Source organism: Trachymyrmex septentrionalis, unplaced genomic scaffold, assembly GCF_001594115.1.
Source record: "Trachymyrmex septentrionalis isolate Tsep2-gDNA-1 unplaced genomic scaffold, Tsep1.0 scaffold24, whole genome shotgun sequence".
Lineage (NCBI taxonomy): Eukaryota > Metazoa > Arthropoda > Insecta > Hymenoptera > Formicidae > Trachymyrmex > Trachymyrmex septentrionalis.
The window spans coordinates 2,173,873-2,183,404 of NW_017305397.1; the positions used below are offsets into that span (position 1 = coordinate 2,173,873).

The following is a 9,532-nucleotide window of genomic DNA, read 5'->3' on the forward strand; positions in this document are numbered from 1 at the left end:
AAAAAAAACGATTTTGTAGGGAAAGTATCAAGCTTTCACGATAGGTAATCGAAAATTTTCTCAAATTCGTTTTGGACACGTTACAAATCCACAAAGTGAGAAGAAAATTTTTCATCTTTTTCAGCTCGTAGTTTTTGGTATGTAAAAATTATCAAACTCATATAAACTTAAAAAATGTGATAAGCTTTTAAAAGTAGAGATTTCAAGCTTTAAAACCCTTTTTTTAAATTTGAATTTCATTCATTATTGACGAAGATATTGTATATACAACTTTGAGCTAAAAAATACGCGATGACTTTTTACTCAACCTAATATATAACATAAAAACTAATAAATATTTAGTCACATAAAAATTTGTAGATACTTACTAAATATGTACAAGCAGATGTATACAAGCATATATAAAAGAAAATATACTGCTTTTTTTTTTAAATTCTCCAAAATAGACCACATTTTTTTATCTCTAAATTACCCCTTTAATGTACATACATAAAAAATATAGTATGAAATTTGCGACACATATTTATCATAAATTTATGACGCGCGAAGTGAACTCTTGGCATGAAAATTTGCAGCACGCAAGTTAATGGGCTTTTTTAATGTGAAGCTTATTGCGGAGATAAGAAAGTTAAAAAAGTCTAAAATATAGATCATTGTATATAGATAGCCGTCACTGTATATAGATAGCAATCTTCCTTGACATTTTTACTGAAGAAAAATAAAAAATTAGTTGAAGAATCGGTCTTTGCAAGATAATGTGCGCAAATATAGAACATTTAACAATACGGTCCTATTTATGATTCGGCATAAAAATGAGTTTTTAGAACGATCTAACACGATTACACCTAATAAAAGACTTTTCGTGCGAAACGGATCCCCAAGACGGATATTGCTTTTACCAGGTCAAAAGACGGGATTCTCGGAATGTGACTTCTGGGTTCGTACCAATAAGTCGTATAAAACTTTCTAACTTCGATCACGACCCTTTTAACCCGATTACTAATCTCGTGGAGATCCATGAAGTTAATACGATATTTTATTGCTATAAAGAAAACAAGTAAACAACTATAGTTAAAATATTTTTAAACAGAGTTTTGACTGCAATATTTTACAATTTAGAAAAAAGAAGGGGAAGATATATATGTATATGAACTATTTTATTCTATAAAAGAACATTCTTATTTATATGCGCAACAAGCAGTTCTACACTCTTGAGAAAAAGTACGTAAACGGAAATGAAGCACTGGTAATTCTATTGCGTTATGGATTGAATAAAAGTTTTTTTTTGCAAAATACTGTACAAGATTTTAATTTTTCAATTGTCGTTATAATTAGAAATTTATGTATCATCGACAATTAAAAAATATAAAAATGTTCACCTTGCGCCATGATACATCCATCGAGCCTTCTTCTCAAATATTGACATACACACTCAAAAATATCAGAAGTGTCGCGTACTGCTTCGCATGAAGCAACTATTCGATTCCTCAAATCATTCTCATTCTCAATTGAATGGTATAAATCAATGATTTCAGATGTCCCCAAAGGAAATAACCCAAAAGATTGAAGTCTGGTGATCTAGGAAGCTTTGGCTTTGACTTTGTCACTTTGTTTACGGTTGTGCGAATGGTAACTCACGTGAAGCAAAGCATATTTATGCAGGAAGATATCTCCAACGCAATTTACCGTTTCGTCAAACATTTGCGAACATTCACCTATATTTCAGAAACTAAGCCGTTTAGGACACATGTTTATATTGACTTTTTTATTTAAAATAGACCAAAGAATCGCTCTATTGAGTATGGCAACATACTAGCTAACACCCTGTATATATTATATATATATATATACACACTATTGTATATATGTTACTGTGTATATGCTACTCTACATATCTCACTTCCTGCGCAATATCCATGTGTGAACAGCCTTTGCTTTATTCTAGTTAATTCACAATGTTCATTAATACTGCACACCTACAATCTAGCACTTTATAGCACGTAAGAACGTGTGTTAAACTTTTGTATAAAAAGAAGAAAATATGTAAAAGTTAGTCAGATTAATTAATCTTAAACAGATATGTAAAAGTTAGTCATTAACAAAAATAATATTTCGTAAAATAATGATAATTATCGATTCCATATTTGAAATTAAATGTCAAATATCTGAAATTTTTAACGCACATATATCTCTTTAATTATTAAATTTGATTAGCTTTAATTACATGCTTTTATGAAACATCATGTACAGCTATACATACATAGAGTATGATACTTGCGATAATATCAGTTCTTAAAGGCGGATTATTTACTTATTTAGTTAGATATTTACTATTCTAAGGTCTTACATATCAAGCATGTAGAAGTCTCAATAACTTTCATAACAGGTGAACATTTTCACATAAACTATGTTCGAGAACATACGACACTATCTAACGGTTCGTAATCCATTAGCGTGGAAATACGACAAAACTTTGCGACAGCTAAGCACATAGTTATCATTATTATCTTTTACTACACTACTGTTACTACTGCTACTACTACTACTACATTTTGACGCGTCACTGTGCCAAATTGCAACGCTCGGTTTACTGTGAAATATGATAAGCATAGTCACTTGTCGATGCAAAACATGAAACAAGATGTCAATATAATTGTAACAATGTTCGGAGTTTCCATATAATTTTATATTTAAACGATTACGATAGCTTCATTTATTTTGAAAGTCTACAGAAACTGCTCGAAAAAAAATTTCATATGTATACAGGGAAAGAACGACTTGCGGAAATATCTAAGAATTTGGCTACATATAGATCTCAAAATAATTTTATTGGATCATCAAAATAATAGGAATTCCAAGCACAATGAATAATACTGTTAAAAAAGTGGTACTCTAACAACCAACTTGATACTCTAACAACTAACTTGACATTCTAACAACTAACTTGAGCATTATAATTATTTTGATGATTCAACAAAATTATTTTCATATCTGTATCTAACTAAATTTTTTAATATTTCAGTAAAATTGACCTTTCCGTACACATGCCTATTGCGTATGCATATTAGTCATAAAAATAACTGTAAATGTATCGCGTGTACTTTCTGATAACAGACTAACGTCCTTATGTGTACGCTTCATTTATACTCCGCCAACGATTATGTTATTTGTGACTCCAAGAAATATTCTTGGGAAAAAAAAAACTTATTACAAAACAGAAATGTCTACTTCAGAAATAATTAGTTTTATATTAAAAAATGTTTTTTATTTCAAGAATTTTTATTTAAAAAATGTTTAATTTTCGAATTTTGTCCGCGCGCGATGTCAAAATGTTATGCTTATAATATTTGAATAAAATACCAATACATCAAATGTTCAATAAATAAACGATATATATGATTTACGACTCGGTAAATTAATGTATAATTTAAAATATAATATTCGAGATATGAAATAATTTATTAACTTAAAAAGAACGGAATATGAATTATGACCTCTTATAAAATTCATTATTTCAAACCGATTATTTATAGTATTTGTTATGATTTATATAACTATATCAAACTAGCATGCTTATTCATTTTTATCCTTTATCATTGCGTAAAAGCGACCGCATGGCATCGCAATAACCGAAACCGCCTATGATTTTCATCAAAGCCTAGAGGGTTTGATTGCAATATCGCGCAATATTCTCTTAAATTAAACATGCCACAAAATTGCTATTCTATCGCACGTCGGACTACAAAGTAATTTGCGAAATTGCACGAGCTTCCTGTTGTCACAACGCAAATTAGAAAATTATTTAATATCAATTGTAAATGGTATGAAATTGTATCATGCCGAAAAATCTTTCTCGTGCATATGCTGTAGTAATGAATGTTATAATCACGACGTTCTTATTTCTTTTCGAAAGAAAAAAGCGTCTTTTATATTCGAATAAATCACTTTTAATAATGTTCTATAATGTTATCGATAAAGCTTAATCAACTCAGATCAATTGGTTTGTATAATACGTCGTAATTTTCTTTAAATCGCATCAATAAAAAACATCATTAAATTTGATGTGTAATATATATATGTATATATATATACAATATATATATATATGTATATATATATATAATATATATATATATATACCCTATTTCTTAAATAGAAAATCTCGATAATTAAAATTAAAATATGAAAATTAAAATAAGAGGTTTAATTTTTATTTTATTTCTGTGGGTCTATATACCATCCAATTTCTATGCTAATATTTTTGTAGCGATTTTTTGGAAAAGATTTTATGCTTTAGAATTAATCGAGAATTGTGTAGATGACAGATTAACTATATTATTATATTGCATCAATGAGAATAAACTAATTAAATTCATCATTGCGTTTCAAGATTAAAAAAGATTTTGGCACGCGGTTTGCAAAATTGAATATGTATATAAATTCACACTGAAATATTTAAGCACTCAGATCCGCTCTTTGACCGAATACAGAATTTCTCTTACTTAATTAACTATATTAGTTTTAATCTTTTGGAGATAAATACACTTATCGTTTTCGTGACCATAGGTCATGGGAACTCGAGGGAGATCGATCGGGAGTTCAATCACCGCTCTTTAGACACGGTTCAATAAGCCCTATCAGAAAACTAACGAGATTTCTTGTTATATACGGAATGACTCACTTATTTACTGAATAATTTACAACGCAATTTGTTCGAACGGTGCTGTAAAACTATTGATTGTACTGTGTAACAAGGATTTTGTTTCACGACTTGTGGCAGGTGATTCTGATAAGTTTTTTCCCGTAGATTACGAATCTATAATTGAAAATGTTTCAATTCGTCAGATTTTTGAAAAAACCAAATTAAAGAATTAAAAAACGCGACTTTAGCAAATTGTTAAAACTACAACCGCTCCTAAAAAAATCTTATAAAAACTTTTATCATGTTACTTATTTTATGATTGTATTTAGCTAAGGTTCGAGTTTTCATTCGAGCCAATACCTGTGTCGTCCTATTTCTTTAAAACACCTTCAAAAAATGATCAAACACGTGTTTATTTACTTTTTAAACCGGTTTTTCTAAAAAACCTGACATGCTGGAGTATTTTCAATTACGTATTCGTATTCTACGAGAAAAACATATCAGAATCATCTGCCACATGTCATGAAACATGAAAAATGTTTAAAAATATTGCATAATGTTATTGTACACTTTCACGAAAAAGCCTCGAGTAAAGGCAATATTTGAAGAAGATTGAATAACACGACGCTAGCCACAAATGTTCTTTTCAAGGTTGTTATTAAGAATTATCAAAATAATATATCAATGTAATTATGAGTCATTATGACAATTAAAAAAAAAGATAAATTGTAAAATATTTCTTTTCTGAATGTTTAATGTCAAATAGACATCGCCAGTAGTGCCTGATCATTTACCACATGTCAAATAAAATAATATAAAATAATATAATGAACAAATTATACAGATTATTGGACAATCAATAACTAAATAACATATATGATAACAAACGTTATCATATATTTAGTTATTGATTGTCCAATAGTAAAAAATTGAAAGAAATCGATGAAGCAATATTGTTTAAAAGTTTATCGTTATTTTCAATTTTTTTATTAGTTTTTATCGCACACAATTCCTTTTTTCGTAATTTACCAATTCGAGCACGGACGCTTTTCAGCGAAACTCTATCTAATTACGTCACGAACAGACTGCCTAGCCCATGACTCATTTCCTTTTTCCTCTCAACTGATTCACGGTAGCCGACCTCCGATATTTCCAATTAATTTTCGATCGCACAAATAGATGCCACATTGGCGGCGTTAGGATGTTGAATGATGGCGCCAGTTCATGAATAAGTAAATAACATAAGGAAATAAATTTCACGTTCGCAAAAATACATTAATGCCATGAGGAAAATAATTACCTCATTAATATAAATGACTATACTGTTAAAAATATCATGAAAATTAATGTACTTTTAAGTTACACAAGTTAAATTTAATTTAATGACATTACATTAAATTTAATGTATCTGTAACTGAAAAATACATTTGTGTTAAATTTAGTGTACTTTACATAAAATTTTATATAGATTTGCGCGAAACTTAATGCGTAAATATTTTTAAGTTACTTGTAACTTCATTTTCATTTCACAACATTAATGTTTTTAATGCACCTGCTTGAAATTTGCTTCCGTTATATTATATAAAATTTGCTGCCTTTTTTGTAACAGTGTAGATACTTCTCAGTATATTCATCAACGAAATAATAGTGTATTCATTAATAATATAAAAAATAAAATAATGTGATAATCCTTGTTTATATAACGTCTTTTTAAAGTATCTTCTAATGATATGATTATAATTTCATTATTTTGCATATAATTACTGAAACAATATCGATTTAAAAACAATAAAATCAATAGGCTCTAAAGAAAATTCTAAAAAATAATAAATCAAATGCCAATTTGATCCAACACTTGTTATTAGTGTGTATCTTTATATCATTTATTCAAAATGAATATTAAACGTTTCGACCTACGATCAAGGTCCTTTTCAGTACAAAAAAAAATATATATTAACAAAATTACATAATGATAGGTTGGCATTTGATTTATTATTATTTTTTAGAATATCGATTTAGTAATAAATAAACCTGATTTTTTTGAAAGATATCTATTGTAGTTAACAATAAGTGCATATATGTACGCAGATAATTATATTTAGCGAGAACGAATGTGACAAGATTTGGAAAGCTCGAGGAAAATTCACTTAAATATATATATATATATATATAGTGTTTTTAAATAAAAATAATATTATGGCTTAATAATTCTAAATAAACATTAATCAACAATAAGGGCTATGAGCTAAATTTTAAATATATTAAAATTTGGCTCGTAGTCCTTATTATCCAAAAGGATATTTATTATAGCTTCAAAATTTAAGTTTCGCTGAAATAAGTGATTAAATAATTCATTACCAGCGTGTATAAATCGTTTCTATCACATATCGGATACACCCGCGTCTATCGCATTGCACAGAATAATCTGGGATCATATTCTAGAAAAAATATCGCATATGAAAATGTGCAAAAATACTATAGTACGTTACATATATTCTAGATTTGTCTAGTATTTTCGTATACGATATTTTTCGAGAATAAGGTCCCTATTCAGTTACATACATGGATGCTCGTGTGCGTAAAAAGAAAAGGAACATACATACTATTCGGAATAAATATAAATGATCAAATCAATCGTAAATGTGATACAAAAAAAGAATATAGTAACAGCTTGCTAATATCGAAGAATTGATGATGAATCTAAAATTATAGATAGAACCGTCATGGCACGAAGGCGATTGAAGGTCAAATTACTAAATCATTTCCATCACAATGCATGCAAAAGAAGTTATAAAGCTGAAAGAAAATAGTGCATGTTGCTTTTAGTTCATTTTACAATTTGCTCTCGATTATTTAAACATTAATTGATCTTAAATAACTTTGAGAATAACAAATAAATACTACTCAAAATTTATAGGTTTTATTAACAAGTCAATCTATATAATTAAATCTATATAATTAATATAATAAATATTTTCGATGAACTCAACTCCCAATAAATTCTACTCATTTTCGAGAAGGAAAATGTATTCAAATACATGGATTTCAATTTCTAAGCTTTCTATTTAGAAAAGCAAGTTAATTGGAAACAGAAACTGTACATGTATTTAAGTAAATTTAAGTAAATTTATTTAAGTAAATTTTCCTCGAACTTTCTAAATTCCATTACATTCGTAACTATTCTCGTCAAATATAATTTTCGCCCAATTACAATTATCGATTTTTCAAACGCATCTCAAGTGTATATCTTCGATAAAAACTTGAAAAACAATAGCTTAGTTTTTTGCTAATCCAATTTTTTAAGTCTTCTTAGCTTGCTCGCTAATAATTAAAAGATCGATAAGGTTTCGAACGTTAATAGCATTAAATATCTCCTATCGTCAATAGGGGTTTGTTACAAAGCCGACTTTCCGCGACGGTTTTGACGTCATCGCCACATTCCGGACGTAAATACAATGAGCATCATGGAATGCAGACACATTGGAAAATATTACCTGGGCATTGGAAGAAAAATCCATACAAAAGAAGAAGGCACGAGAAAATGTTCAGGTCTATGGTTCATAAATAGCGGAATTGACAGAGCACAAAATATCGAGCGTATTCTTACTCACACGTCAAGTAAAAAAACCGTTTGTAGAGGCTTCATACTGCCGCGCTACATAATTACTACAGAAAGGAAAATCGTGCACGAGTAACAAGGAAGAGAGAGAGAGAGACAAAGAGGGAGACGAAGATCTGGAGAGAGGGAAATTGTGGTAACCCTGACGGATGAGAGAAGAGAAGAATGGAAAGGGGAGAGAAATGCTAGGGCAGGGCCGAACAATTGAAACGATAGAACGACGATGGGCGGATAAAAATAAAAATTATGACAGTTTTTCAAATCTCAATTATGTATTACATTAAATGTGTTACATTAAAATTAAAAATTCAAAAAGGAAAATTGTAATTGTCTATACGGTTCTACATGATAAAAATCATGAAGAATTTCCGTAAACCAAATCATGAAGAAAGTTACAGGTAAAAGAAACTTTAGAAACAGAACTTAAAAAATTTCAAAATTAATGTCGTAAAATAGTGTGAAATAACGAAATCGAAATAACGTACTCGCAGTGTCTTAACTGTTACGAACGAAAGCTGCTCAAGATCAAGTGAAAGGTCAAATCGCTCCAAGGTTTCATAAGAGACGCTGCTCCAAAAATACCTAGTTAGACACTAAATACCTGTTAAATTCATAATACTAAATTATACCCAATTTGAGTTATTTTTAATCTTATTTATAGATCGCCAATATTTTTAGTCTTCAATGTCATTAATTTCACTTAAACAATGAAGTTAAACAACTTAATACAAGAAACTATATTAAATTACATCAAATTTAGTTTATTATTTAGTGCATACGTTAATATAGACAATGTTTACTTTGAAACCAACCACAAAAATAGATTGATTTATATTTTGATACAAATAGAAATTAAAAATAATAAAATATTATTTAACACAATTGGCCTACCATTGTTTCTTTAATATCTTAAAAAATTCTTTAATATCTTATTAAAATAACAGGAATTCAGCAATCGCATGCATAATCATTTGATTAATAATTCATAAATGAAAGAAAAAAAATATGCTTCTCGGGTTTTGGCGTGACTTCGTTTGAGCATGTTTATTGAACAAATATCGAGCCAAGTGCCAAGAGGATCGAAAGATAAAGAAAATGTATGATGCGTTCGTAGAAACGTTATTAGCGCTATTTGTATCATTTAGAGACCTTATAACAGTCTGACCACGAGAAGACAAACTTTAGATCGGCCAGTCGTTTTTGTTAACTTCAGTAAGTTAGAATGAGATAGCGAGTAGAACGAGATATAAAAAGAGACAGTATATATATAT

At 28.9% G+C, this 9,532-nt stretch overlaps 1 protein-coding gene across 6 annotated transcripts in view; it reads right to left on the reverse strand.

The window, feature by feature from the left end:
* LOC108748762 (phosphatidylcholine:ceramide cholinephosphotransferase 2-like) overlaps window positions 1–9,532 on the reverse strand; it is a 27,026-nt gene that overhangs the window by 9,453 nt on the left and 8,041 nt on the right. The gene's annotated exons all lie outside the window — the stretch shown is intronic.